General features: G+C 37.9%; 1 pseudogene; it reads right to left on the bottom strand.

Annotated features, from left to right (window-relative positions):
* The window catches only part of LOC132014500 (activator of 90 kDa heat shock protein ATPase homolog 1-like), a 39,389-nt pseudogene extending 31,652 nt beyond the window's left edge, over positions 1-7,737 (bottom strand).
* Positions 7,738-8,053: the final 316 nt, after the last annotated feature.

The raw sequence follows: 8,053 nt of genomic DNA, 5'->3' as shown, positions 1-8,053 counted from the left end.
TTGGGAGAAAGGGGTGGTATTATGGACATTGGGGAGGGTATGTGTTTTGGTGAGTGCTGTGAAGTGTGTAAACCTGGTGATTCACAGACCTGTACCCTTGGGGATAAAAATATATGTTTATAAAAAATAAAAAATTATATTAAAAAAATTGATACGAAGGAGTCTTTTTGACAATCATACTGGTAAATATTAAAGTGATCATTTTCATGTAGATATATACTTATGCATAGCCAATCATCTCAAAACATGGTAGCTTAAAATAATTACTTATTTTTTCTCAAGTTTCTATAATTCAGGAATTTGAGCAGGGATCAGTTAATTTTCTCCCGGTGGCAGTGGCCAGACTGAAAAGCCTAAGAAGGCTTCCCTCAGACATCTGTTTCATCATTCTCCTTCATATGGCATTTCTCTTTCTCCTCACAGTATCTAAGAATTTATTCACCAATCTGGAGCTTATTTACAGCATCATGGTTGGCTTTTCTGAGCAAAGTAGAAGCTACTGGACCTCTTACAGTCTTGCCCCGGAACCAGCATAGTGCTACCTCTGCTGTGTTCTACTGGTCAAAGCAAGTCAGAATCAGTGGAAATGTAATGGAAGGGAATGAGTCTCCCCTCCTGACAGGAGGGATGACATATGTGGACAGGGGTGAGAGGAATTGTCAGAGGACCTTTTTGGAAATTGTAAAGTAATACACAGAGCAGTGGCAAACTCACAAACTCTCTGCAGTAATAAACAAGAGAATAAAATGTTAATAAGACATTTGAAATTATGTTCAGATTTTTAAGGTAATACTATCCACGCTATTTGACTTAGAAATGTATTTTATAGGAATCTTGCAGAAAATCTGAATTTATAAAAACAAGGGAAAAATTAGTTCATCAAAATATATCTTGGTTGAAATTAGAAGAATAAATCCAAATGCTTATCTTTGGAAGATAAGTTAAATAAAATACGGGTTCTACATAATAAAATACTGTAAAACTTTTTATGTCTGGAACTAGCTTAAAATGGAAAAGTGTCCAAATTGAAATTCTGTACCAATCATTCTTATTTATTCATTGGCTTATTCAAAAAATGGCTAGTAATTATCTACTATGCTAAACAAAAACAAAAACAGAACACTAGAAGAAAGTTTAATCTGTAAGAATTGACCTGTGGCCTGCTTTTTTAGGATCTAAAATTGTAACTTTAATATTGTACATCTTAATTCTGAATCCAGAAGATTTTTAATTTAGGATTGTTTTCAAATAATACTTTTAAAATGTATATCTCTTGTCCACAGCCTGAAGCTAATTTCTTTTGAAACAAAATTAGTAAGAAGATGATGTCCGTATCACCCAATTTAGACAAACCCATATCCAAAATACAATTATTTTGTATACTTTGTATATTTTGTATATGATATTTGCATTTCCCTCCTGGTGGATGTGTATTTACCATGTGCAACTTTAACAAAGAAAAAGGATTAAAAAATTGTTTTTGGATTTGTGAAACATAATTGTGCAAACTTTCTAACGCAAATTTCAAAATCAGCATTTAATTAACATATGGTAAATTATCCTGTAATCATTATTGCTTAAGGACTATCATAGTGTGCTGGCTATGGTTCCTAAGAATAAATACATCCATTAATGGTAAGCTGAGTTCTCTGTTTTGCTCTCATCCTTAGCCAGTCTAATCCTTTTAGCTCTTTGGTCCTATGGCCCGTGTCAGTTCTTACTCTACTTGAGGATTTAAGGAATCATCAAAAGAGAACTACCCTTGCTTCAAATGTAGGTTCATCTCCTTGCATTGGCCATCATGAATTGTGCATAAAATTTCAGACCTTGTACAAATATTCATCTAGCATTTGATTCCTTGCATTCTTGTCTTCCTGTTTATTATAATTTGCATAATTTATTTAAAGCATATTATTTACATATATATCCTATTTATTTGTAACTAATCCTATTGAGTAGGTACTTGTCTTGGGTTGGAATTTTAGCAGCACAGCCTAAAACACAGGTTCCTGGAATAGTGACTCAATTGAGGGAATGTTTTTCAAGAAGGTAAGTGAGAGAAACAGGATAGCACAGGAACAAAAAATCTAAGCAAAATTGTTGCTGCTGATGACGAGTATCAACCTAATACCATAGGAAGCTCTGAAACACAGAAAGTAGCACAGAGTTTTTCCTACCTTAAGGTAAGGTAGTTGGTGTTTTGTATTCCTTGCTCATCAGTCACGGGCTGCCCCTGGTAAGGGAGAAGGGTACTTCCTCTCATAGTGGCTGGAGTTGGGTATATGGTCCGTGCAATGACTCAGAGGAGGGCACCAAAGCACCCTTTACAGTCCTGTCATCTGTCTAGAATGACAAATTTAGTAAGTAATGAAGAACCACACTATGTTAGCCTTAATCCTAAATTTTACTCCATTGTTTTCTAGACCTGGTGTCTACTCTGATCGCTGATAACTTGGCAAGCTTCAAAACCTTCTGGCTCCACCAATGCTAGTGTTCAAGTGGAAATTCTGCTTTGTTGGAACCGAGTATATCTCTTTCACTGAAGAGTGACTTTAAGCAAAATGGTCCTTGGTACCAGAGGATGACATTGGCCAATGTCCATTTCAGTCTATTTCTTCCTTGTCCTGGTGGGCTGTATTAGGACTGGGATGGCCAAAATTTTGGACAGTCTCTGGGACGGTGAGATGTAGGAGAGGATTTCCAAAGATTTCAAGAAGATCTAACCTACCCCATTATTTTTCTTAAAAAGTGTAGAGCGGGGGCGCCTGGGTGGCTCAGTGGGTTAAGCCGCTGCCTTCGGCTCAGGTCATGATCTCAGGGTCCTGGGATCGAGTCCCATATCGGGCTCTCTGCTCAGCAGGGAGTCTGCTTCCTCCTCCCTCTCTGCCTGCCTCTCCATCTACTTGTGATTTCTCTCTGTCAAATAAATAAATAAAATTAAAAAAAAAAAAGTGTAGATCGAACTGGTCCTCACTCACCCCAAGGAATTAAAAACACAAAGAAGTTCTGAAATATCCCCCCTCTTCTCTGCAACTAGATTAGGAGTGAGACCTTCAGGATCTCAGCCAAAGCTCTGGGGAATTCTAGGGATACCTAGGCATTGAGGTGTGTGTTGTGACTAGGCAGAGAAGCATAGAATGCGGCAGGTAATGTCCATACTGCTAGAGATAGTGCATTGTCACTGACCCCACACAATAAATGATTGGAAATGCTCAGCTTTTGCTCTCTCATCTTCACCGCCTGAGTCTGCTGTGGTGCAGCATGCTGCATACCGGTGACCAGGTAACAACATCAATCTATTTTAGCTCATTTCATTTGACACATCATTGAATAATAATGAAAGCTAATTTTAAACAGTCTAGCAATCTGCCTTTGCATGAAATGTGTCCATGCCAAGAATATTTTCACTGTTCATTGAAAAATTTACTATTCCCAAGCATGCAACTCACTTTGATAAAAAGTGATTATGATTTAATTTAGCCTGTCTATGTGACTAGAAGGATCCCAACATTTCTTATGGAAATATTGTGACTTTCTTCCTAGAAGGGGCGTGCCTTACACTAACTGGAAAAATATTGGGGCAACCATCAGACCTATATTTTGTCTTGAGGCAATTGAGAGTGACCATTTAACTTGGCAGGAATCCATCTAAGATGAGTGACTCAGGTGAAGGAGCTGTAATTTATTTTTTAACCTCAATCACTCTGTGTCAGTTTGGCAGTTCTCTGTTGGTAAATATCTCTCTTAAGCGCTGAGTCATTTTGCAACAGTGATGCTGAGTGAATCTGTCAGAACTAAGTCGTCAGGGCTAATTACCATGGCTAGATTTGGTAAGACTCCCATCTGTGGTAGCTGCAATGTAAGAGCTCAAGTGACTCATGAACTCATTAAGCCTAATGCATCCTGCAGTTAGGATGCTGTGACGTGACAGACTGACTGAAGGACAACTTTTCCCTTCTCCATTTTGCCTGCACACACTCCCACACATACCCATTTGTCTATGTGTTATTTAGAATAAATCTATTTCCCTAGTCACTATCTCCCTGGGATGTTTAGAAGGGGAAAGAGACAGAAAAGGAATATATTTTGCCTCTGAATTTGGATTTGTGGCCAGACTTCTTGCTTCTTAGAGACAACACTTTCTCTCCATCACACTTCTCACTGGCTACTTCTTCAGCTTAATTTCTTTAAAAATAAGGGAATACCTGCCACCACTTTCTCACCAACTCTTAGCTCCTTTTCTCACTGTAACTCTTGTTCCAATTTTATACCTTCATTGAAGTTACTTTTGTCAATATAAACACTATCTTTCTTTATAAGGACCTAGTTAACTGACACCAGTAAGTTCCTTGATTATTTCATCCCTTGCATTGTTTGATAAAGCCGTTCATCCCCGTTAAACCAAGTTAAAACCAACCAAACCAAACCAAGGAACCAACCAACAAACCAACCAACCAACAAAAAATCCTGGATTGGTATATTACATTCTCAGTTGAATTATCAACTACCTCTTCCTGGCTGTGGCTTCATGGTGCCATTTGAGGCATTTATTCCTGACACTACATCTTAAATGTTGATGTTTTTCAGAGTTTTATGTTTATTCCCTCCCTTTCCTCATTCTCTGCAACTCCCTAGGTACTCTACTAACAATAGTTTCATTGATGTGAGCTTTTTGCCAAACCATCAATATTTCCTTCAACATTCATTTTTCTGTTTATAACAGATAACCATAGGTGGTTCAGAGCATAACTGAACAGTGAATGCCCCTCAACGTATAATCCATTCATATCAAGAGACTTATGCGCTTACACTCCTAGATACATGCTCCTTGCTAATCTGATTTAGTGGTTGTTGATTTCTTTTTAACATTTGCTTTCCTAATAATCCCGTCTGTCATTTAGCCTGAATTTCTAATATCTGGCATGAAGTCTTCAGCACCAAGCACAACAGAGGGCATGTAGTAGGTTCTTAATAAATGCGTGTTGAATGAACATGAAAAAGACATATAATAAGATATAACAACAAGCAAGCGAGTGAAAGGATAGCAATGGTACCACCCAATGTCCCGGATGAACTGGTCAGAGATGCAAGAGAGCTGGTGCTAAGAAGCTGAATAACCTTGGAGAAGATTCTTAACCTGAGTTTTACTTTCTACCCCAGACTATGAGGGTGTTGGACAACATGATCCCTATTGTCTCTTCTAATAGCAAATAGTGCTGTCTTATCCTGTAGTGGGGAGGGGGCCTCATTTCAAACTATCCTTGGGATGGTAGCAACATGACATTAAGAATCCTGAATAAGATGTATGCCCAGATATTTTCCTCTTTAATACCTTTGTTGAAGGAGTACCACAGAGATGAGCTTGTCAGAAACTGATATTTCCCTCTTGATAAAATGTTTTCATTATTTCACTCTCTAACTGAGTGGTCCCCAAAGAGTTTGGGTGTTTGTTTTGCACAAACTGCACAGATGCAGAGGCACGCATAGGAAGCTGTATCTGTCTGCTTTCCCATGGAGCAGTTGAGTAAAAAGTAAATGATGTGTCTAAACAGCAAACCAATTCTTTCTAAATATAGGAACTTAATTACTTCTCTCTTCATAGTACATGGGGGACGAAGAGTATCTCCAGGTAGTGAAATCCAAGCTAAGCTTTTGAATTAGAAAACGATTTCCTAATTTAGCCAACTTTAAATATAGGTACAACTTAATTTTTCTAGCAAAATGCTTGAAATCTAAATGATGAGATTGTGTTTGCATATACTATTATGCAACAATGAGTAATTTTTATGCATTACCTCAAAATGAACAACAACTTAAAGTAGATGAATATATATGGCATATGCTATGAGAACAAACATTCTGCAGGTGCTGTCTTTTTTTTTTTTTTTTAAGAGTTTAACAACTTAACATGTTCAATATTGGATATCTGCCCTGCTGATCTTAGTTCACCTGTAGCTTCTTTGACTTTCAGTCATTTAAGCTCTTAACTCATCAGCACAGGCAACAGAACAGAATGGGAAGAAATAAGTTTGAACTTTTCTGTGATCAGTGGTATAACAAACCAACACTTGAAGTGAATAATCCCTCTGTTCCGTATCTCCATCTCTCCTAAATGTTTTCACTTGGAATCAACCATCAAAACCAAACTGAAATCAAACAAATAAACAAAAACCAAAACCAACAAAAACCTTACATCAGCATGTGTAAGGTTATGAATATTTTCAAGAAAAATGTTATTATTGCAAATTTCTCATTTTTCCCTCATTAAGGGTGAGTTTAACATAATAATATGAAACTTAAAAATTCATTGCTTTTTCATTATAAATATACAAGTTTATTGTGAAAATAAATACCAAAAAAAGAACAAAAATTCTCTTGCTTCGCAAGTCAGAGATCCCAGCAGAAAACAGACGGCATGCTCAAAGAGTTTATTTAACGGATGATGGTTTAACAATGAGACCATCTACAGGAGTGTGGGAAGCATGAAGAGAACCCAAGAGGGATAGCAAAGAACCCAAAGTCTAATATCAGTGGAAAATCATTATCATCCCTCTACTTAGAGGGTCATGGGGAGGGAAGGATATTACTGAAACTCAACCGGAATATAACCTTGGTCATAGAGTGGTCATCCAACATGAAATGGATTCACACATAGAACTAAAAACCAAAGCCAGGATGGAAGCAGCAGGAGAGCAATTCCCCCCAACCTTCCTTATCTCTACTGCTCATCTCTGAGATTCCTCTCATTGTCTGAACAAAGAAGGCTAGATAGCCTCAGAGATGGAGACCATAGCAAACACCCAAGGACCACTTAGGACAGAGGAAGGGGTTCGGGGGGATGGATGTAGAGAAGCAGAGAATCACCAACACACCACTGATCTATCACCTACAAATATCTACTGTTAAGCTGCTAGTATAAGTCATTTCAAACTTATTTCTTATAATGGTTGGATCAGTTTTATTTCCCATTTCTGAGAATCCTAGCAAATTATGACTTTGTGTGCACACGACAGTCTTTCCAAAGGAAGCCAAATTCTGTTTAAAGAATCAGAAGACTCTTCTTATCCTTTTGTAAGAAATAAAGTTGCTCTTTGTAAATGTTCTCATTGGCATATTACCCTCTACATGTTGAGTAGGCTTTCTTTTTCTTTTTTTTTTTTTAATAAAGATTTTATTTATTTATTTGACAGAGAGAGATCACAAGTAGGCAGAGAGGCAGGCAGAGAGAGAGGAGGGGAAGCAGGCTCCCTGCTGAGCAGAGAGCCCAATGTGGGGCTCGAACCCAGAACCCTGAGATCATGACCTGAGCCACCCAGGCGCCCCTTTATTGTTCTTTATTACTGAATTACATCTTATAGATCAAGGACAAAGACATGGCCCTGGAGTCCAGGTACCCTCAATTCAATTTCTTTTGTTTTCTCTGGAATGATTTAGCAAAAATGTGGTTCATATTTAATATCTGGTACAGTTCTGAATCTCCATGGCTATTGACTAGGATGATGAAAAGACAGTACAAAGTTCATGTACTTGTTAAAGTAGGGATTACAGGTTTATCTCTAACCATGATGCTCATGATAATTGCATCCTACTTGTCTCTGATGGTCATGTGCTACTATTACAGCCTCTGTGATTTGGGAAGTGTGCTACCACTTTGCTCTCAAGGAAGCCGGTTCTTGCCAGCAACTCTGGCCTACAGAGGACAGCTTCAACGAGTTTACTAGCAGTATTGGTGTTCATCTTGGCAACACTTCCATTAGCACTTTAATAAATGGAATGTCTTCTAGGCCTTCTATTATAGTCAGTTAGTTGTTTTCTGGCTTTAGATAGTGTATCTACTCTAGAACACTCATTTGTCTGAGACATTTGATTTGTTCCCCCACTTGTTTCCATGATAGATCTGGTATCTGTGCTTCTTTTGGCATGTGCTTCTTTGACTTCTGGTTCTAAAAACCAGACATATGTATAAGCACTGTATCCTGGGGGACTTTTTATAAGTTGTACTTTTAGGATTTAAAATCTTGTATATGAATGCTCCCATATTGGTGCTCTCCCT

Source organism: Mustela nigripes, chromosome 3 (genome assembly GCF_022355385.1).
Source record: "Mustela nigripes isolate SB6536 chromosome 3, MUSNIG.SB6536, whole genome shotgun sequence".
NCBI classification, from domain to species: domain Eukaryota; kingdom Metazoa; phylum Chordata; class Mammalia; order Carnivora; family Mustelidae; genus Mustela; species Mustela nigripes.
This window is presented reverse-complemented; position numbering and strand designations above follow the sequence as displayed.